The sequence below is a fragment of the Microcebus murinus genome, chromosome 14 (assembly GCF_040939455.1).
Source record: "Microcebus murinus isolate Inina chromosome 14, M.murinus_Inina_mat1.0, whole genome shotgun sequence".
NCBI lineage: Eukaryota > Metazoa > Chordata > Mammalia > Primates > Cheirogaleidae > Microcebus > Microcebus murinus.
The window spans coordinates 28,950,082-28,974,082 of record NC_134117.1 but is presented as its reverse complement, the minus strand read 5'-3'; the positions used below and the strand labels follow the sequence as shown (position 1 = coordinate 28,974,082).

The following is a 24,001-nucleotide window of genomic DNA, read 5'->3' as shown; positions in this document are numbered from 1 at the left end:
CTCTTTTAACCCAGGAGCTGCTAATTAACCCAATTAAAATTGGGGCTACTACCAAGGCTCTAAAGATAGTGTATAATATTTCCTAGCAACATAAATGCAGTTACTGAGAGATTCTTGAAAAGCACATTCAACTAAGAAGGCCTGGATTCAAGCCCCACCTCTGCCATTTACCAGGTAATCTTGACTCTTCTAAGCTTCTGTTTTCCTCTCCTTAAAGAAGAGAATATGTACACCTGCCTGGCCCATTGCACAGGCTTGTTGGAATTAAGAGATAAACGTGCAGAAGCCCTTTGAACACTAAAATGTACTAGACAGAGTTAAATCAATCATCCTTGTTTAGCTGTTGACCAAATTGTTCTTCTACTTGACTGTGATTTCTCTAAGAACAGATTCCCTGACATTCATTCATCTTTGTATCTCCCCAGGGCCTAGAATATAGTAAGAAATCAATAAATGCTTTTTGCATGAATGGGTGAATCGATGAATGAGATAAGACCAACCACCTAAGTTACTAGCAGGGAAAACAACAACACCTCAGGGAGGACCACCGCAAGGATTCGTGCGCCTGGAGGCTTTTAGTGTGGAATTGGGAGAGAAACAGGAAACTGTCTCACCTCCTAATTTATGACAGCAGGCTGAACCAAGCTGCCCTGAAGATTCTGCATGGTACACTGCATTAGTCCAGGTCTTCCAAAACACAAAGGCTGAATTGGGATTAAACATACAAGGATTTTATTAGGGAAAGTGTCTGGGACTGAAACTGGGGAGGAAGGCTGGGAGAACCTCAGGCTGTCTGAGCCCGAATGAAGAAGAGAGGAGAGGAAGGTTGGTCGGAAGTGTCCTAAACACTAAGGCAGTCTAAGGGAAGTTGTGCAAATCTGTCAGAGAGTCCTCAAACTGAAGGTGGCCACTGGAGAGTCCCATGCCTTCCAGGAATGGCCTGCTGTAGCATCCACATCATGCTCAGTTGGCTGGGAGCAGCCATGGGAAGCAGGGCCTCGGTCGAAGCCATGATGGACTGAGAGTGTGGCACTGCGGCCAACAGTCAATTCCATTCTCAGCAGCGGGAGGCCTTCAAGGCGCATTCTCACGGCTGCCGCATACATGGCAGTACTTCTGAGCGTGGAGTTGGGAGTCCAGACCATCTGGATTGAATCCCTGCTCTCACCAGCTGGTGACCTCAGGCAAGTTACATGATCCCTTGAGGCCTCATTTTCCTTATTTGTAAAATGGAGATTATAATTCCTGCCTCTCGAGATTGTTGTTGTCAAACGCTATGTCTGCCACATAATAATTGTTCAGTAAAAGGCAGCTGCCATTCCTCTGTCCCTTATTATTGTTATTCATGAATATCAATACTTATATTAACAAGTAATCATAATATATTAATATATAATATACTAATAATTATACAATAAAATTAATATAGTAATAAGTAATGATATTACTTAATAATTAAGTCTCAGAACAAAATAGTATTATATTATTTAATATACTTATTATTATAAGTATTATATACTTATTATTATAATAGTAAGTACTTCTTTTTTTTTTTCAAGCTCCAGCAATTTTTATTTTCATGTTTGAGAGTTGGAGATCATCTGTGAAGGGCACTGACTGCTGCCTGTCGCCCACTCTCTATACAATCATTAACAGCAACCCCCTCATGGGAGGCTCCAGCCAGAGTTAGAGGCAACCTTTGAGCAGCCAGGAACTGCCTAGCTGACTCCAGTTTTTGCCAGTGACCTAGTGTATACTGGGGGATGCAGTTCTTGTGTGGATGGACCAAGCAGTAACTTGGTGGCTCCGTCAGTCCTAATTGTGTGGCAGCTGCTTTCTGTGCCTGGTGTTGGAACAGCTCCTGAGATAAGACACATCCACTGGCCTCCAGTGTCTGTAACCAGGAACCCACGTCATTACCTGGACAGGCAGACGAGCTCCTCGGTACTGCAGATTCACCACAGCTACAGACACAGCAGTGATGGCACTCGGCACAGCCAGAGGAGCAGCCTCAGCAGGGAGCAGCTTGCTGAGCACTGAAGCTGGAATGGCACTAATAACGTGGTCAGCCTCCAGACTGCTGTCCCCTAGAGACACCTCCAGCGCCCTGCTGCCTAGAGGCTGAGCCCAGAGACTGGATGGCCTTTGAGAACACTGATCCCCCTACTAGTCAGGTGGGTTTCAAGGGCCTGGGGTAACATCTCCAGACCTCCACGGAGGGACCACTGGCTCCGGCGCTCAGCCTGGGCCTGGCGAATGAGTGCTGAGTCCAGCTGTGGGCTCTGCCCTGCTCCCAGCAGCATCCCCAGTAATATGGAACGATGGGTTTGCTCAGCTTGAAAGAGACTGGGAAGGCAAGACCTGATGCTGAGCTCACGGCTGTTGCCTGCAAACACTCCACAGCAGAGACTGTCCATGGCTAGAGACGCCACCTTGAGCAAAGTTTGGGCTCCCAAGGCTCCCTCGGGCCTAATTCCCCAAGGTCCAAGTTCAAAAATAGCACCATTGCGCCCTCGGACTGAGCGAATCCAGCTTCCCAGACGCTCGCTGCCCTCCACCAGGACCACCTTAGGGGGGTAAGGGGCCGGCTCAGGTGGTAACTGGCAGCCAAGCCGCTGATGCCTCCGCCCAGCACGACCACGGTCCGGCCACGAGAGGTAGGGAGAAATGAGAGAAAATGTGGAAGAAAGAGGTCTAGTTGCTAAGACCTTACTCCACAGGCACTTCGCTGGGTGCAGATAAGGGGCAGACCCACACTATCTGCCCCTGCAGGGCTCAGGCGGCAGGCTGGCTGCAGCACTTCTGAGGCGCTTTGCCTCCCCATTCCTCACTAGGCCAACAAGCGCTTCAAACCCGCCTCTCCTGCCCCTAATCCTTTTTTCAATAGCAAGTACTATTAGCAATGAGGACCTGAGAATAGTCCCCACTGTTACATACTTGTACTGGAATCTTTTGAGGCCACCTCGGGGACAGGGACATGGCCTAAAACCATGGCTTAGCAGTATCACAAGTTAACCAACCAAACCAGTTTGTCTACACAGGAAAGATCAGAGGGATTTTCCCAGTTTGGCTGTTTCCTGGAGGGGCCGCCAGGGTGGGTTGCATTGTGCCAGAATCTACCTGAAGCCACAACCTCCTCTCCTCCCTTCTGCCTGCAGTGTCCATTAGCAACAGCCTCAGTCTGTCCCTGCCAGCTGTGAGACCCCCGTCTGCCTCGGAAAGAAAACACGGTCAAGAAATCTTCCCCTCAAGAACAGGATCATCCTTGGGCCCTGAGAGACATGACTCTTAGCTGTGCCGAATCCATTGTGAGGACCCATTTGGGGACTCTTTTCTTGCCTTTGTCTCTGTGACCTTGCTTTTTTTAAACCTTGGCCAACTTTCGGTAGCGGTCACTGCCTGGCTACTGCTGGCCTCTGACCCCTACATCCTGCTGGACTCACAGAGTGTCCCTTGCTGGGCTGGTATGACCAGAGGCAATTACAGGTCTCAGGGCCCCAGTTGAGCTAGCTTAGGCCTCTCTCAGCCTTGCTGACACTCATGCCTTGGTGACAGTAACAACCAAGAACCAACAAGGAAAGGAGCCCCAGACAAACTGGAAACTGTGCTCTTATCTCTTTCCCCGACACTTAGAGCCCTTTTCTCCAGCTCCCTTTTCCCAGAGGGTCACCAAAAACACACGCTGGGGTTTTCTGTTGTTCTGTCTTTGAAAGAATGACCTTCAGTTTTTCTAACTGAAAGAGTCCAAATTAAACTAAAAACATTGATTTTGTTTAATAATTAACAGCTTAACAAAGCCAATCGAACTGTTCCAGGATAATAATCTGCATTTCACAGGGACTTTTCCAGGGGGTTTTAGTTTCCATGTCGGAGCTAGAATCCAACACTTGGGCTGCCTTGTTTCAGCCTGAGGTTGGACAGCAGAGGACACAAAACACAGGACTGGCTGAGCCTGCCCAACCAGGCCTAACTGGGCCTCCCCGTCTGAGGAGGGGTCGTACTGCAAGGTGGAAGTAAAGTCTGAGAGCAGCACAACAGGCTGGCCACTTGTGCAGCCTCCAGCGCGGCTCCTTTTTCTCCGCTGCTGCTCCACACCAGAGCCAGGAGGCGCGAGCTGACCTGGCACCAGACATGCCTAGTGTCCAGGAGAGAGAACTGCAACACCAGGGAGAAACGCGATTAAGCCATCTTTTGCCCCCACGGCACATAAAAATATTTACGGGCTTCGGGCTTCGTAATTAGCCTTCTCACATCACCTTTCTTTATCTCTGGTTTGCATTCATGCCTCTCATTAACTGAAAAACCAATCATGCTTGGTTTCTTTGCAGATCCAAATTCTTTAAGAAATGATACCCTGAAGTCAAACCTGGGCATTCTCCCATTCCTACCCTAAGGCCAGCTATTCATTAGCCACCACTAACCCCTTGGCCTTGTTGAGTCACTTCTCCTCTCAAAGCCCAGTTTGTCCTCCTCTGTGTTAAGACAGAGTGGACAATGCAGTTTGATTTCTGAGACCCTGCCCAGACCTGACACTCTGTGAGTCTACTGGCCTTGCCACCTTAGTGCATTCTCACTAAGCAAGAAAATGCGGCCCTTTGACCTTCTGTAAATATTTCTCCCCAATAAGCACAGTTTGGTTAGGTGTAGCATGAGATATAAAGTAAGAGACAGACTTTTCAGTCTGGGGTCGCAAGCATGAGGACACAATATAGTTTTCATTGTTATTTTATTGGGATCACTAGAAACCTAATCAACACTGGAATCAGGGTCAAGAACAATCTTTCCCAGTGGTTCTCATCTCCTTAGAGGGAGGCAGGAGATTTTGCAAAGGTCCTGCCAGGGTAATGAATTAGAATGGAGAAACCGTGTAGCTGTTAGAAGCATAGCCAATTATATTCTCATTTTATATTTAAAAATTGTTTAACTGCTATTTTTATAATATGAACTATGGAAAGGGAATGTGTGTCAAAAGGGATCGTGGGTTAAAACCTTCCTTCCCTGGAATCCTGGCAACCTACTGTCCACCTCTCCAATACTGCCCTCAACCTCTGCCCACTGGCCACAAGACCTCACTCTTTTTCACTTTTCCCCTCCATGATATCGCAGTCCTTTGCACTTCGTGTTTTTCCAACCCAGCAGCCACAATATAGTTTATTTCCTCTTTGGTCAGGGTTCAACGATCTTCCAAAAGTAGGGGTGCCAGACACAGACCCCTGTAGGGGAAGAGGAGAGTGGCCCACTCACACAAAGTAGGCAAGGAGCACCTGGAAGGTTCTCATGCACAAAAACCTCCCCCACCTCCACATTCTACTAATAAAAGCTTCATCCGAGTTATTACACTGGGGATAATGCAAATGCTCTGGGGAAGGGTTCAGCTTCACGGTCACTCACACCTTAGCGAGAATTATTTTTGAATCTTAGATCATCAGAGTTTGAAAAAACCTTAAGAATCATCTAGTACAAAATTGCACTAAATGATTTTTGTGTTTTTTTTTTTACCATGGTCAACCTCTATTTGAATATTACAGTGACAAGAGTTCCCTTCTTGAGTCTACTCCACTGATGTACATTTTGAATTATCTGTGAAAGCTCATCCTCATCTTCAGTCCAACCCTACGGAATACGTTAAGATGGTCCTGCTACAAGTAAGAGAAATCCCAACTCAAAATGCCTTAAACATTAAGGACATTTAACTTCCAGAACAAAAAATGTAGTGGTCAAGTGAGTTTGGGGGTTGGTGAGCTTTCAGCCACATCACAAAGTCGCAGGCTCCTTCCATCTCTCTATTCCATCATCTGAGGCACAGGCTTCATTCTCAGGCTGGTGCAGAGAGCGCGGGAACTTCCACCATAACGTCCACCACTCCTGCCTCCAGGAACCTCCACCTCTAACAGAGTCCTCCCCTACCCTGCAATCAGAGCACAGCCACGGCCCTTTCTACAACATGGCTCCTACATGGTTCCAGTCTCCCTGGTGGGTCTTCACTAGACACAGTCTAGTTGGCCCAAGAGCAGAACGTAGGATCGTCCTGTTGAACCAGATCAAGAAGTCCAAGATCAAGGCGTCAGTAGGGTCAGTTTCTTCTCAGGCCTCTCTTCTTGGCTTGCAGATGGCTGTCTTCTCACTATGTCCTCATATAGTCTTTCTACTGTGTGTGTCTGTGTCCTAACCTCTTCTCACAAGGACACCAGTCATGTTGAATAAGGGCCCATCCATATGACCTCATTTTACCTTAATTACCTCTTTAAATGCCCTATCTCCAAATCCAGTCACATTCTGAGGTACTGAGGGTCAGGACTTCCCCATATGAAGATGAGGAGACACAATTCACCCCATAACAAATGTGATGTCTGACTTCTGTGCACGCCTCAGAGTCAGAGAACAACTGGACACGAAACCTCAGGCAGAGCTCTGGCTCTTCTCCAGCCACTCCTGCAAGGAGGGCCACGGACCCAATCCCCTTCTCCTGTTATGCTGAGATCATCTCTCTGGAGAGGGGATTTTGACTAGGTTTGGGAGAATGCTCAAGAGAAAGATCATTCTGGAAACGTGGGCACTTCACGTTAAGCAAAAAGAAGGCTCTGCCGGGTGATTCCATGGTCAGAGTGGGTGACTCTAGACCCAAAGGTGCTGAATTGGGGGCTGCTGCCCAGGAGAGGCGTGACGACGGAGGTTAAAGGACAAAGAGCACAGAGGTTATCAGAAGGCAAATCCAATGATTTCCCAGTTTTACTTAGGCACAGGTAGTGGCAACTGCATCTGGGACACTGAAACTTAACCTGTATCATAGAATGACTGTCTGTCTGTGATTAGCCAGGTGGGCAGTGATGACTTGGCATTTTACCTAGGGACTTGAAGTCCCAAGTTTCTATAGAAGCAGCCAATGAAAAGCAACTGGTAGGAATACTTTCACATTCTCATTGTCTTTAAAAAACATACACACAAATATGTGTGTGTGTGTGTACAGAGAGAGAGGTTGAGAGAGGGGAGAAAGAGATGTATTATACTATCAGAGTAACTACACATAAATATCAGAAAAGCAAGCAGCTAGCACTAAAAAGTAAGATTTAGATAAACAAGCACCTTTTCATAGATCAGTCACTCCTGATCCTTAACTGTGCCTTCTTAGGTTAAATCGCTTAACTTCAGAGGCAAAAGCCTGCACTCCAGGTCGACTTACAATTTGAATGCTTGAAGCTTTAGGGAAACCCAATGTTATTACTGCTCTGCTGATTTTCTCTCCTTCTTGCTGGTGAGAGCAAGTGCTCAAAGGATGGAAATGGTGGCTGGAGGGTCTGCAAAGACTGCTCAGCCCTGCTCCTACATCTGATGCCTGAAATTCCCCACAACCAAATGCCTACTTTAAACCAACGGAACGGGTGCATGGGAGTTCACCTCTGCAAGAGCTGCCTTCTCTCCAAGGAAACACTTTATCCCTTCTTCAACTTCCTCAATGAAGAAATTGTCCAGGGCTGGGCGCGGTGGCTCACGCCTGTAATCCTAGCACTCTGGGAGGCTGAGGTGGGCGGATTGCTCGAGGTCAGGAGTTCGAAACCAGCCTGAGAAAGTGCGAGACCCTGTCTCTACTATAAATAGAAATAAATTAATTGGCCAACTAATATATATAGAAAAATTAGCCAGGCATGGTGGCACATGCCTACAGTCCCAGCTACTCGGGAGGCTGAGGCAGAAGGATTGCTTGAGCCCAGGAGTTTGAGGTTGCTGTGAGCTAGGCTGACGCCAAGGCACTCACTCTAGCCTGGGCAACAGAGTGAGACTCTGTCTCAAAAAAAAAAAAAAAAAAGAAATTGTCCAGGGAAAAGAGAAACACCTTTTTTTGTCCCCTGCTCTAATTTGTACTGCCTCACCATGATGAGATAAGTCTGTGCTGACATGATACCCGGGTGGGGAAGGAGCTGTGTGATCCCATCATTCTTCTTCTTTTTTTCCCCATTAATAAATGCTTTTTAGCCACTTCACCAACTGACCCCAAGCCTTACCTCTGGTCTCCAATCAAAACCTTAATGGGATTTTACATAAACTGAAATTTACATTCAATCATCACCATAGCAACCATCACACAGAATTAGATACAACTTTTCCATCTCTGATATACTCTACTATTTTTTTTAAAGAGCTGCTTTCCTCTCCAGTTGCAAATCCAAGCTATTCAGAAGATAACCATTAACAATCTACTTTGAAAAAACTACATTTAAAGACCGTAACAAGGTTCTAAAAACAGGCACTTGAAGTGGTTTCTAGACACGTGGAAACATACACTTATCCCCTCAACTGTGGCCTTAATGTTGCTGAAGTCTTAAGGATCTGGCCCAGTGCTAGGAATTAAATCAAACAAGGCTTCCCTCAAAAGTGTGACAGCCATGCCTTGAAAGGGGCCCTACGATAACAACTCTAAGGTAGGGCAGAAAATTCTGCTAATTTCCAAAAGATATATGCATCATGTTTTTAAAAAAAACACAATTAAACAAGGTTGGAATTGGACTATTCATTGTGCAACTGGCAAATCCATTGAAATTTCTAGAATTCATCTATTCACTGAAGAGGAGCTATTCACTGCTAATGTGGCTCAAGGCTACGTGGGAATACGCCAAGGTAAGCAGAGTAAGCCAGAGATAAGAGGAGAGATGCCCACCCAAGAAGTCTCATTTTCCCTCATTCTATGAGTACAATGTCACAAGAGAGGCCCTGGGTATTTGCAGATGTTGGAAATGTATTTCAGATTTACTAAAAGGTAAGAAAAGATACCTTTCAGAAATTCTACTAAAACAATAAAAAACCCACTTATGAAACTAACCCCACTAACAAATTAACAAGCACCTAACCATCTCATCACTCCTCTATATCTCCTTCCTTGGCTGCTCACAGTCCCAGAAATGGGGTAATTCAGTTGTACTGAAAATTGAGATAATAAAATCAGGTCATTTTCCATAAGCCAAATAATTGTATCTTATTTATTTAAACCATAATGCAGTGATGCTCCGATCATTCATTTACTCGTCCATCAAATGTTTACTGAGCACTGGAAGACACTGGCATATGCTGAGAGCTGCATCTGACAAAGACGAGTGAGACTCCATCCAAGACCTCCTTGCTTCTCTGATCCATAGTGTGGCAGATATTTTATGCCAAAATGTCAGGGAAATCTTAATCCATTTTCTCTGAATAAACATCCAAGGTTATGTCTATATACACAAGGGAGTGCCAGTCGCATGGCTTGCTGCTCATTTTAACAACTCCAGTTTGGAACACCAGAACTAGACTGATGGTTAATAGGCCACCACTTCTATTCTTAAGACCTAGTAGACCTCACCACAGAACACTTATTTTGAGATTTCTGAAAACACCCTGCAACTCTGCCACTTAGGAGACAGGGCTCAATTCCACCCCAAATGACAACGAAGCTTCCCCCAAATTCCCCTAATAGTCCAGCAAGCAGAGGCCATTCTGAAATCTTCTCAGTCATTCTTTTCCACTCAAGACCACTGACGTAGCTAGTTAGGCAACATGCGCAAGAAGAAGGTTATTTCCAAACAGTTGCCAAAGTATCCTGTGTGCTTAGAAGTGAGAAATCTTATGTATTAAGTGACATGATGTATGTGCAAAAAGTGCTATCCCAGGGATGAGGTGCTGGCTTCCTCCCAGGTGACAGCTCCAGTGCAGTACTGGTGGCTGCCTAGCACCCTGAGTGAGACTAGTGCTGGGGCCATGGCCCAACTCCAAGAGCAAAGACGCCTTGATCTATTAAGGAAGTCTGATCTGGGAGCAGGCAGGCTGCGTTGTACAACGTCTCTCACTGTCCAAGATGGCCCGGACCATACTGCAGGGGAAGGGGCAGATATGTGCCACTGAGTTACAAGGGAGACTGTGCAGAAATAATCAGACAGAAAATCTCAATGCAACAAACCTTAGAATGCAATCTTAAGAAAACTTTGAGGCCGGGCGCCGTGGCTCACGCCTGTAATCCTAGCACTCTGGGAGGCCGAGGTGGGCGGATTGCTCAAGGTCAGGAGTTTGAAACCAGCCTGAGCAAGAGCGAGACCCCGTCTCTACTAAAAATAGAAAGAAATTAATTGGCCAACTAATATATATAGAAAAAATTAGCCGGGCATGGTGGCGCATGCCTGTAGTCCCAGCTACTCGGGAGGCTGAGGCAGGAGGATCGCTTGAGCCCAGGAGTTTGAGGTTGCTGTGAGCTAGGCTGACGCCACGGCACTCACTCTAGCCTGGACAACAAAGCGAGACTCTGTCTCAAAAAAAAAAAAAAAGAAAAGAAAACTTTGAGGCACAATAGGCAGAATTTAATACAGAATGGATACCTTCCAAATTGCTGGAAAAGATAAGAGCTAACCAAACACATTCCATATTGAAAAAAAAATGTGCCAAGAAAGCATAAAACTATGGAAAATCCAAATATGATAACAGAAATCAGAGATCAGAGCATTTGAGGTGACACTCTCTGATAGATACTCCATATTACCAATTAACAAGACAAGCTGAGGATAAGGTTAAAATCCTTTTGTAAGAGTTGGAGAGCCTAACCGCTACTGAAATTCTTGGGGTTTGTGTGTTTTTTGCTTTTTTTAAAGATCAGTAGGAAGATCACAATCTCTCCAACACAGCCTCCTGGCAATGATGCAGATGTGTGGTTTTTGTGGTCAAAGGAAGCAAAGAATGTCGTTTGGGGTACCTTAGGGCTGTAGACTTACTGCTATTGAAAAATATAAATAAATATATCCACAAAAGCCACAAAATTCAGCTTGTGAGTTATTTATGTCTTGATTTTTTTTTCAGAGTTTCTTAGACAACTGATGTCAATTCTAAAATAATCCCAGTGTGGTCATTTTAGGGGATAGTCAGTTCAGTGACCATTCATTAAGTTCAAGATGCATGAACCTATCACCAGTGTGAACTGAGCAAAGAGAGAGCACCCCAAAATCTGCCCCATCCTGGGGCTTCATTGTTTGGGTCTGTGCAGCTTGGAAAAGCAGAGGCAGCCAGGTTGTGGTTCGGCAAGAAAGGATACTGACCATCTTCATCTGCCCACACCCCTTGGTGCCATCTCCATAGCTGGGCTGCCAGCAAATGACTGGCCTCATACCTCCCGCAGTAGAAAGAACTGTGTATCCTCCTGCCCCCATGGCAGAGGGAATTGTCATACCTGAGACACATTCCAGGACTGAAAAGTTTATTGAGCATTTACTATGTGCCAGGCACTGAGCTAGATCCTGGCAGGATCCCATTGGACACATTTTGTCCTGCAGCTTGCTTTCCATCTTAGCTCATGGGCACCTGTCCTCTACTCAGTCTTCTGGCTTCAATTCTCAAGGACCTCAGCCTTTGGGGTCATGAAGATTTAAATATAATAATAACTCCAATGCAAATAAAAAAGGACAACAATAGAATGCCTAGTGTGTTCAAGGAAAAAGGACAGAAAAGCAACAAGTGTGAGCTCTCCAACACTGGATCTCTAAATCTCCCTGTCTTAGAAAGGACACATTAGAATCTGAAAGGAATCCTTCAGGATACCTCACCAAAAAGTTAATAAACTTATGAAAGTCATTTCCTCCCAGAAAGAAAGTTAACAGAAGCTTCCAATACTTAAAAAAAAAAATCATTGGGTTGTAGGACTGTAATGAATAGAGAGAAATTGAGAAAGCTTATATGCATCTTTGAGTTTCTGAGGCTGATGTCAGGATGGACCAACATGCCCTAAGATAGGCCATGGAGAAGGACAGAGAATGGGACTGGGGACAGGGGAGGAAAAAGCTAAAGCCTGAGCAGGCTGGGGTTCAGAGTCCCCCAAATATGTATAAGTCCACTACAGGAGATCCATGTTTCCCTGTTTAATGTGCATTGGGGTAGTATGTAGGTTTTGTTCAGGGCACAAAAAGTTTCTGCTGCTACCAAAAAAAAATAAAAATCTAATAAAATTTCAGAAGTCAGCAGGGGCTGGATGGTAGAGAGCTTTGCATAATCATATTAAGGAGTCTTGACTGTATCCTATAGTCAATGGTTCCCCATTTGGGTTTTAGGAAAATCATTCCAGCAGATTGGTAGAGGATGAGCTGGAGAGGTATGAGATAGAAACAGGAAGACCAATTATTAATAGAAGACAGTTGTCCATGGGCTAAGATAAAAGCAAGCTGCAAAACAAAATGCATAAAATTATCTACTTTTAAAAATTCTCCATATTATGTATTCATTCAATTCACAGAAAAGGATCAACTAATTTTAAAACATCAAGTTGCAGAATAACATGTACACAATGTTTATATTATAATGAAAAAATGTCTATGCCTGTGTGTGATTTATAAATCCATCAAGATGGAAAAGAACGATATATACCAAACTGCAAATAGTATTAATAGTTGCTATTATGGAAGAGAATGAGGATTTGGGGAAGTTGATGAATATTTTCACTTTCTCCTCTACAGAATTCTGATTATTAGAAACATTTTTTATAACAAGCACATATTACCTTTAACGTTTTTTTTTTTTTTTTTTTGGAGACAGAGTCTCACTCTGTTGCCTGGGCTAGAGTGCTGTGGTGTCAGCCTAGCTCACAGCAACTTCAAACTCCTGGGCTCAAGCAAGACTCCTGCCTCAGCCTCCCAGTAGCTGGGACTACAGGCACGTACCACCATGCCCAGCTAATTTATTTCTATTTTTTTAGTAGAGATGGTGTCTTGCTTTTGCTCAGGCTGGTCTTGAACTCCTGAGCTCAAGCGATCCGCCCGGCTTGGCCTCCCAGACTACTAGGATTATAGGCATGAGCCACCACGCCCGGCCACCTTTAAAGTTTTTTAAAACATTTCTAAAACTGAAAAAATTAAAAGATTACCATAAGATGAAAATAATGTTTCTGTGACAAGAAATGATCAGGAACTAAAACCAAAGCAGTAGCCGTGAGGATAGAAAAGATGGAACAACCCCAGCACTGTGATGCTGATGAAACAGCAGGTACGAGCCTGGGCGCAGGAGGTGAAGGGGAGGGCACAGGGAGCTGTGTCTCCAACTTCCCGTAGCCCTGGGAGGTGGGCATCTTCGCCACATTGTACAGATGATTGAAGTCGAGCTCGGAGATCCTTGCTCCAGAATTCACAGCTGGCTACTAGAGCCCTGGCTGGCCCTGGTCTGAATCTTAGAGTTGCTACCTTGGCTAACTGGATTCCTTCACAGCCAGAGCCCTCTTACTTCCTTTTCTGTGCGCATGACCTGATTCAGTGCAGCCGCAGGGAACTAGAGAGTTAGACCCTACAGCACAGGGCAGCGCACAGGGGTACCTACAAGAATGGCATATGTGCCCATCCCTGTCAAGTACTGAGTCCCAGACACAGAAACTGGCCACTAGCAGACAAATGCCCACATGCCAGCTCAGCTCCTGAGGATTCTTGACAGCAGGGCCTGTGTTTGCTACAGAATCTGCAATCCCTCTGCCGTACCTGATACAGCAGCAAGTCCTCACGGAATTCACTGAGTGGGTGTTTAATAAATATATATTCATGGGAGGGCAGGAGGATCACCTGAAGCAAATATGAAACAGGATTTGATTCTTTATTTAGATCATGAGCACTCTGAAAGCAATTTTTCTCTCGACAATTCAGGATGTAGGCAGTCAATGCACATTTGTGACAGATAATGACTGTGACCCTAACGAGACAGTAATTTAATCATTTTGTTTTAAAGCTGCTTCAGCTGAAAAGTAACTATAATATCTGTGCTCCAAGACTTCAACCGAACAGCCAGCCAACTAAATAGCATCTGCTAAGATCTCTGAGTGCTCACGCTGTGTGCTGGGCCCAACAGAGAATCCCACGGAATGGCACCACATGAGCCCTGCTCCTGCGGAACCTGCACACTCTAGCTGGGGTGTGTCCTGCAACTGAGTTCCACGGGAGTCCAGAGAAAGAAGAAGCCACAGGTACTAGAATTTAAATTAGAGGGACTTGGGCTTGTGGTAAAGGATACAAAAATACTGTGTGGATTCTCCCCCAGCCCCTCAAGAACACAATGGCATTTCACAGTATCCATAAAGGCACCTGTAGCTTTCACACTATGCCCCTAGTCAGCACCCAGCATTGTGTGGCCAGAACTATTTTATGCCCTGACCACCCTCTCTTAAATGCCAGAGAGAGCACTGTCATGGATTGCAGGAGACTTGGTACATGGTCGTGTTCATACTTCTTCCGTACGACATCTAGAATGCAAACCCAAACCAACTTGGTTCATACACATTTGTAGCAAAAACAGACAAAAGTTCAATATGGATCCCAAATTGGCCCACTCTGCCCTATAACGGGTATGATGGACATAGGTGGGCATGCCCAGGCCATGCACTTGAAAGCCACTGCCTTGAACACTCCTCTTTCCTTCCCTCTGGGCTTTGGAAACTAATCTCTTTATCTCTATTAGGGGATTCTGACTGATCTCTCCTTTCGAGGAAGAGTTGGAGCCTTCTTTGATTTTGCATCCCAAGCACAGAGCCTGGACCGCTATAGGTGTCTGATAGATAGTGAAAAAAGTCGCAAATTCATCTGTCCATGCCCACCCCCTCAGTGCCAATCCCACACTTCCAAATATCCACTCTGCAGTGACTTTGGTTGTGTCGTCATCACCAGAAGATCCCCAGCCCTCCCCAAAACTGGCTGCCACAGTGGACCACCATTTCTTTCAATGACAACATTCCTCCAGTCACCCGCGCTCAAAATCTTATCATCTTGCTTTCTCTTTGTCTCTTTTCCCACTGAAACTCCCTCCTAAATCTAGTGCACACATCACTTGCCACACCTCGTTCAGGCCTCATCATCCCCATGCCTGCATTAAAGCCTTTGTGCACTAACTCCCTCTGCAACTCAGGGAAGCATGTAAAAACCAGACCCAACCTTCCTTGCATTCCTGGTCTACATGACTCACCACTGCTCATCCTTTTTGCTCCTGAACTGCACTGGAGTCTACTCAAGGCCCCTGCTCTCATCCCTGTCCCTGCTTTACCATGAGGCCAGAGCCTGGAGAAGCAGCTGGGTAGGCAATGGTTGGGAGGCCAATAAGGGTGACGTTCACAGAGCTGGTTTGGAGCAAATCTGATGGGAAGGCAGGAGAGGGTAAGAGACAGGGAATTTGTCTTGAAATTGTCTTTGCAGAACAAGCACACTCTTTTCTCTTGGACCCTATGTTTATGTTCCAGGAAGCTATTGCATATTTAGAGCCAAACAACTCACCCACCCACCCCCCAAAACACTTGGCATTTCCACTGTTGATTCAATCGGCAAGCTGCACACCAGGGTCTTCCCCACCTACGTTGGAGATGAGGCCTCTGCAAACACACAGCGAGCTCTCTACAGTTCATAAATACTGATAGTAAAGGGGGCTGGTGATAAGAATCAAAGGGCCAGGATAAGATGTCAGAGGAACTTAGCACTCGATGCTATCTCACCAAAGTACTCAAGAGCCCATGGAAATGTACTATAATATTTCATTGGAAAATCTGTGCATAATACAGGTGTCATTTCTTTCTTAAATTAATTAATTTTAATTGACAAATAAAAATTGTATACATCATGTACAACATAATGTTTTGAAATATGTATACATTGTGGAGTGGCTAAATCTAGCTAATTAACAAATGCATTACCTCAACCATTTCTCATTTAAGTAGGATCTATGCATGTTTAGCTCTACATCCAACTGATGTTGGGAGAAAGGCTGCCTCAAGAACTCAGCCCTTTAGTGGAGCTGTTTCAATAAATTCTCCAAATGCCACTGTGATTATATTGCTGCCCCTGTTAACAAAAAGCCCTCTGGGATAAGATGGGCAAGCCTCCTCATCTTGATGTTGGAGGGAGAAACTAATGCTCCACCTATCCTTCTCGGTGTTCTCTGAGCCTCTAAGGGGTTAATCACCACCAATACCTTTCTCCTTCCAGTTCTGTTTCCTCAGCCTCTTCCCATGGAGTCTCCAGAAGGTTCCGGTGCCCTTCCTTCAGACCTTCATCTGCTCTATGTTTGTCTGTTTTTTCTCTTTCATCTAAAACTTCTTCTTACTGAGACTCTCTGGCTGTTGGTGTCTCTGGTCCGCCATCTTGGAGCTCCCCCACCTCCTCACCTTGATGTGGAAGGACCTTCTTTCACTGACTCAATAGGAGCTCTCTAGTCATTTTCCCCCAGACCACTCCTCAGCCCAAACGCAAACACATTCTGTGCTTTCCTACCCCTCTGCCTTGCCCATGGAGTTCCCTCATCTGGGATGTCTTTCCCTCTCATTCTCACCAGTGCCTCTTAAAATCCAATCCTCTGTTTCAGTGCCATCTCCTCCCTGAAGGTTTCAACTGTCCACGCTGTAGAAAGTCCTTTCTTACTTTCCGAATTCCATACGCATGTCAGTCCCATAGCCGGAAACTTTCGCTCTTATGTACAGAACTCGCTCACTAGGCTGCTTCCGCCCTCCCCCACAACCGCGTACCTAGTCCTGCTGGTTCCACCTGGAAAGTGTTCCTTCTTCTCCATTCCCACTGCCTCTGCTCGGCTCAGGCCCACGTCACCTCTCCCCTGAGAGAATGCAACAGTCCCGGCCCAGCGCCCAGCCTCCAGCCCAGCCCCCAAACGGCCACCAGACTAACTTGCTGAAAACCAGTTCTGATCACGTCAGACCCCCAACTTTCAGTCCTTCGATGTCTCCCCATGGCCTTCAGAGTAACGTCCAAGCTGCTTAGATGGACCTGAGGCTTTTCAGGATCTCCCCTCCAGCCTTCCCTTGCAAGCGGGTGGGGAACCTGCGGCCTCAAGGCCACGTGGCCCTCCAGATCCCCAGTGCGGCCCCTTGACCAAATCCACACTTCCCAGAACAAATCCCTTTATTTAAAGGATTTGCTCCGTAAAATGTGGATTCAGTCAAAAGGTCGCACTCAAGGATCCAGGAGGCGACATGTGGCCCCGAGGCCGCATATTCGTTCTCAAACTGTACCACCCAGCAGAATCACCCAGGGTCCTGGGTAAAAAATAGGTATGCTCAGTCCATTCCACACACACATTCTGGCTCATTAGGCAGCTGATAGGGCCCAAGATCATGAACATTTACAAAATTGTGGGATTCAAAAAAGGTGGTTCTCCATCAAACTCAAAAATATGTGGTTCTGATGGTATCCTGAGGACCACACTTTTAAGAGTACCTGATACAGACACTGTAAAAATGAGGGAAGAAACTATAAGTTTTTGAGAAGCCACTGAGCTTAGTGGTTAAGACAAGGGTCTCGGGAGCAAAGCTGTGTCCCCACATGCCCTTGGGACTTAACTGCATCTGTGCCTCATCTGCAAATGAGATAACAATTTTAAATGAGATAACCATTATATTGGCACAGCATTAAGTGCTGTAAACATTCTACGACTGGTCATAACTGCTGCTGCTGTTATTAACATTACAGAAAGGCTGAAATAAAAGAGTGAAAAGCAACATGATCCAGGTTAATTTACAGTGTCTCTGGCTGGCAAGGATTTTAAGGATTCCCTCTTCAGCATCTTTGGCAGACGTTTACCAACTTTGGCCTGAAGGCTTCCAGTGACAGGGCCTCTGGCGGCCACTTCCTGAGGCAACCTGCCCCACTGGTCAGCGCTTGCTGCTGCTGACGTTCTCCCTTAAATCTGGGGGAATTCTGTTCTCAGCTAGCACGGTCCACGAATCCTACTCTGCCCTTTGGAGCATCATCAAACAACACTGTTTGTATTTCCACACAATAGTCCCTCAAATGTTTGAAGGTAATTATCATGTCTCTCCTTGGTATTTTCTTCTTTAGGAAGACAGCAAAGTAGAGTGGATGAAACTCTGGGTTCAGTGCTGGAGGCCTGGGCTTTTGACTCCAGTCATTTGCCAATGCTGAGCTTCAGTTCTACCCTACCCCGAAAGTCTATAATTCTGTGATTAAACATCTCCTCTATTTCCCAAGCCCAGGCATGTTTGCAGCTCGTTCAGTGTGGCAGACAGCTTTTGCATAGCTTGATAAGAACATCAATCCTCCTTCGGGAAAATCCTTGATCCCTCTACATTCACCAAGTGGTTTGAATGGAAGCTGTCTAGTTTTTAGAAATCCCACACCCCAGGCTACCAGAATAGACCAGTCATAGTCCTCTAATCCTCTGGCCACAATTAATCAGCCTAGAGTTAGGTGCCTAACCCCAGTTCAACCAATTAGACCCTACCCTGAGATTTTGGCATTTTGGACCAGAGAGAACAAGTATCAGTTCCTCTTTAGGGCTGGAGTTGGAATAGTGAGGTATAGGGGTTCCTGGGAGCTCTAAAATTCTTGTTCTTCAAGATGACTCATCAGAGAGAATAATGCTAATATGCTGAGACACAGAAATTAGAGGTGGAGCGGTAACTCCATGGAGTTCAAGGCCTTGGCTCTAGGTATCTCTGAGGACCAAATGTTCTTCCCATAGTTTAGTTAATTCCTCTTTTGCCCAGGTTAGGAGTCTCTCCTTATCAGCAAACAAGTACACAGTAATACATCCACCTTTCTAAGCAGGCCTCACACAGCTATAGCTTGTCTGTGGCTCCCCCAACCCTCCAATCTAACTCCCTACTCTCCCCACCTCCTGCCAACAGCTACTTCAGATGGGTAACTGGTATATGCGTATAATACAAAAAAGGATGTCATTTCTTATTGTCTGAACATTGTTCTGAAAGGCAACTCCATATGGCATCTTAGACCAGTTATGCCACCTTGTTGATTCATATTGAGCATGTGGTCACTTAATAACTCTAGCTCTTCTTCATGTGAACTATGAAAGTCAGACCTTTCCCTTTGCAATGCTATAGTTGTACAGTTGCATTTGTTTTGTTTTTCTTTGGGGGGGGAGGCTTGGGATCTAATTGCAATAATTTAACATTTTATTTAGTTAAATGCTTTATGTTGGTTTGGGCCAGTGTTCTAGCCTGTCGAGATTTTTTTTTTAACTCAGGATTCCATCATCAATAGAATAATTTCCCAAATGATCTTCCAAATGGAGTTGATTACAGATGTGCCTGGATATTCATTCCCTTAGTTCTTTGTTTGGTGGAGTGAAGTTTTGGTGGCTTCCAACACCTACCATTTTCTGAGTATTCCTATTGCAAGTTCCCATAGTTATAATAACATCGGGAAGCTAAATTTTTTATAACGTAAAAGTATAATAATAAAATGTTCCACTAATAAAAAATGCTCATTTACAAAATTGATCTCTACTTAAACATCCCAGCTTGTTTAATCTTGGTGCATACTCTCACCCATCAAGCTATGTTTTTGTTTCTCAGTCTCTGCCAGATTTAGGATTTCTCCACAATAAACTACAGGTGCAATGCTATTTAATTTTATAGGGTAATTCTAGATTTTTGTAAAAGATGAAGAATTTTACAAAGTTGATGAAAGTGATATTGGAAAATTGTTTGGATCACAAGTAAAGCTGCTGTCAGCTGGAGAGGCTATCAACCGGACAGAGAAAACTCATAGGGAAGCTGTCTAAAACTCAAAATCAATAATAGTAATAAATAATGGTTAAGAGGAGGCCTTGAGAAAATGGTAAAAGTCACTTGTGTTGTAAATTATATTTAAATACAGTTGTTAATAAAAAGTCAAATGTGAACCTATGTTATATTGTTCTAGTATAAAATTACATCAGAAATATGAACTCAGCCTCTCCTGCACCAAACCTGGCAACGGTTGATTCAGTCTTCATGTAGTTTCAGAACCAGCATATAGCTGAAATATTATAAGTGATTCTATGTTAACGTGATAGGATAAATGTATTTTTTAATATTTAGCTTTATTTTTTCAAAATAAAACTACCCATCAAACATTTTTGCAGTATTTACTATGAAACTGTGACCCAGGCTTAAGTGTATCCACATTAAGTGACCTTTTCCCAGGGCCAGCTGTCTTCAGATTCTGAGGCTTCCTAGACCTGTGCTGTAGCAGCTTTCACCCACGGCCCCTTGCCCTGTCCACTGCGGAAACACAGAAATGAGCCTGCCCCTCACGCCTCCATGTGACAGGTCCTTAAAACTCTGACGACAGTTTTCAGGGCTCTAATAAAACTTATTTTCTCCTCAACAAGTTCATTTCCTTCAACCATTTCTCATCTGACAGAATTTGAAATTCCCCCATTCATTCCATTCAGTCGTTTAATAAATTATTGAGGGCCTGTCATGTGCCTGCTCTAGGCCCTGGGGATACAGCAGTGAACACAGCCCTGCTCTCTTAAGGCTTCCATTCTATTAAAGGGACAATAAACAAAACGAGCGGATGTGTGCATGGACGGACAGATGGATGGATGGGCAGATGGATATCTACATGTGCTCTCATCAGCCTCCCACTGAAATGGTGAACACTTCCCCAGGTAAGCTGACCAATTCATGGCAGAGAAAGAGCCTCTTCCCAGATGCCAGTACTTCTAAGTTCATAAACCTCCATGTGGCACGTACTTTTTTTGGAAGAGACGTTGCTCTGTTGACTCATGTTTAGCTTGCCTTCAACTAAAACCACCAGACTTTATAAGTACTACTCTTACAACACACACCCCTTTATCTTGTGCTGGTACAACTGTTCAATTATTTTCTTGGACTCTGTGCAGGATTTTATATTGATCTGTATTAAAGTTTAACCAACACACATCTAGATTAACTAGAACATGAAATATGCAAATTGTGGAAACATATTAATATATGCACATCAGCATCACTACTGTCTACAAACTTAAGAAGCAAAATGCTAATTTTAATATTGAGTGCTTGAATAAAGCTACTCTAAACTTTTAGAAAGTCCTTACCACTACTCTGAGAAAACGACTGCCCAGCCTGAAACCCACAGTTACCCTGGGCTCGAGGTTACCATTAAATAGCCATGCACACAACGCTTGCCATAACTACTAGCTGGGCCTTTTCTTTTCCAAAATGGATGCTCAGGACACTCATTCTTTCTTTAATGGATGCTGTAAGGCAGTGGTCCCCAACCTTTTTGGTGCCAGGGACAGGTTCCATGGAAGACAATTTGTTCACAGATAGGGTGGGGGTGGGGGTGGATGCAGAGCTCACACAGTGATGTGAGCAATGAGCCACTCACCTCCTTCTGTGCACACACCCTTCCTAAGTTTCCTAGAAGACAATTTTTTTCCGGGAAGGGGCAGGAGATGGGTATCCCTGTGGACGGGGGCTGGAGGTTGCAGCTGTCAGGAACTATCAGAGAGGCCCTCAGGATACCTCAGGTCCCCTTTCTGATTCAAAAGGAGCTCCCTGACTTCTTCATATCTCTGGACACTCCTGACATTAAATAATTAACAGGGCTACTAGCTGTTTAATGTTGGTCTCTTGCTAGGACACATAAGCTCCATGAGAGCAGGGGCTGATCTGCCTTTTTCATCAAGTCTCCCAGGATTTTGCACAGCACTGGACCCATGGCAGGTACTCCATAAAGCTCAATAAAGATTTGTTGAATATGAACATATTTACAGTCTCATCTCTGCCACAAACTGTATAACATTGGGCAAGTCTTCTAAACCCTCTGGGTTCTATTTTGTTCATTTTACAAAACTAAAGGAGTTGGGTCAGATGATCCCAAAGTTTCCTTTTCTTTTTCTTTCTTTCTTTCTTTCTTTCTTTCTTTCTTTCTTTCTTTCTTTCTTTCTTTCTTTCTTTCTTTCTTTCTTTCTTTCTTTCTTTTCTTTTTTTTTTAGATAGGGTCTTGCTGTGTCACCCAAGCTGAAGTGCAGTGGCATGATCACAGCTCATGATAATTTCAAATTCCTGGGCTCAAGCAATCCTCCTGCCTCATCCTCTCGGGTAGCTAGGACTACAGGTGTGTGCCACCATGCCCAGCTAGCTTTTTAAATTTTTTGTAGAGAGGGGATCTCGCTATGTAGCCCAGGCTGGTCTCAAACTCCTGGCCTCAAGCAATCCTCCCACCTCAGCCTCCCAAAGTGCTGAGATTATAGGCATGAGCCACCACATCTGGCCTCCCAAAGTTTCCTTTTCTAATGTTAATATTCTATATTTCTACCTTGTTGACTCAGTGGCTCCATGTCTCAGTTTCCCATCAAAGATTCTAAAGCTAGATTGTTTCCAGAGTATGGGCAAGTTTTATTCACATGAACACCCTGAACCATGGGAGGGATTTGTACAAAACAACTTTTAATGATTTCTATATCCTATGGGGATTCTGAATTCAAAGTGACTACAAAATAAAAAGAAACATTTAGGCTGCTAAATTACCTTACAATTTTTTCAACATTACATATTTCCTAAAAAATCTCTAACACAAAAATACAATCACAGTTAAGACCTCCTCTGGCAACAAACCAAGGCTTTGAAGCTATGATATTCGCCAATTTTTAGAAAATGAAAGGGAACCCTGGTTCGGAACAAGTAGTAGTTTGGCTCCATTTGGAATGCTAACTGCCATTTCCTGCAACAGAAAAGTATTCCCACATTTTACATGCTAAAAAACCCGAGTCAACAGCTAATGCTAATATTATTCTATCTGCTAGTTTTGATGAATGTCCTATCTTATTGCAAGCTTTAACTATAGCTACAGCCTCAAACATCAGCTGTACATGTAAAAAGAAACTTATTTTAGTCCAAGTTAAAAGTAGAGCATTTTCATTTCATCATCAGCCTCCCCCTCTATTTCCTGTGTTATCAGATGTTAGAGAGAGAACCAGCAGTCTGTTTGTGAAACTAGCAACGTGGTAGACAAAATGTGCACACTCAACCAGAATTATTTTAAATTAGAACCTAGAATGGGTCTAACTTTGTACTGGTGATGGGGAAGATGCATATATTCTGAAGGTATAAACCCAGAAGAAAAATCACCAAGGAATTCCCAAAATGGCTAAGTCAACTCTACAGGTTTCCTCCAAACTCTACAGATTTCTTCACTTTTATAATCTCTTTTCAGAAGGACAGATACAATTTAATCCCTGCTACTTATAATAGACCTACACCCACCCCAAGGAGCTAACAATTCTGATTATTAACTAGCTTCTGGAATGGGATACCTGATTCTTTTGTGGGACAGGTTGTCATATCTAGTAAATTTTTAAGTGTGGACACAGAAAGACACATGAACTCTGTAGACTCTGCCTTGCTTTGAATGAATTTGAAGAGTTTTTTTTTTTTTTTCTGTTTAGAAACATTCTGACTATGTGACCCAAGACAAACCTACTCCACACGGCTGACACTACAAAGGGCACCAGTGGCATAGTCCCCTAAGCAGAATGCTCATGGGAGGGACAGCTTTCCTCCAACTGGTCCATTCAAAATGGGCCCAAGAGTAAGGAAAATGGACAGTACCCCATGGATGTACCCACCCAACCACTTACCCATCCATCCACCATTTACTGTGCACCTACCACACATAAAACATTGTCAGTGGAGACCAGTATTTTTTTTAAACACAAACACAATGAAAATAAAAAGGCCTCCAAATGTCTTTTTACCCCATGAAACAGGTAATTTTTATCAATGACTGATTGTGTTCATTTTTCCAGGTCTTGGAAAAACAGCTGTCCTCTGTTTAAGTCTAAATCTTGCTAAACCAGCTAAAATAGGAAACTTTCTGCCCAGAAAGAAGTCCATATGACAGGTCTACTGTGGTTTTAATAATTTCTCCAATGGGCAGATCAAGAATCATTTACAGCATTAAATCACCCTATTTCCTGGGCCATCTCAGACACACTCTCGGTCATGTGAATGGCTGGTGGAAACTAAATTGAAAACCTGTGAAAACATCCTGTAATAATAGAGAAATTAACAGGCTCATTCTCTCATGCATATCTGCCTCCCCTTCCCCTGCCCCCATTATCTTCTGGTGAACCACATGCATAAATCTTCATGCAGACCATAATAAACAGTATATGTAAAATGTTATATACATACATTCCTTCGTTCCCACACAGATAATTGTATAATGTTATAGTCTCATTAAGACTGAACTTGAAATATGCTGAAATAAAAAAAAAA

At 44.2% G+C, this 24,001-nt stretch overlaps 1 protein-coding gene and 1 pseudogene across 2 annotated transcripts in view; both read right to left on the bottom strand.

Moving 5' to 3' along the window:
* The window catches only part of PIK3AP1 (phosphoinositide-3-kinase adaptor protein 1), a 112,466-nt gene that overhangs the window by 67,194 nt on the left and 21,271 nt on the right, over positions 1-24,001 (bottom strand). The window lies entirely within an intron of this gene.
* Positions 1,521-10,124, bottom strand: LOC142875506 (protoporphyrinogen oxidase pseudogene; annotated as a pseudogene).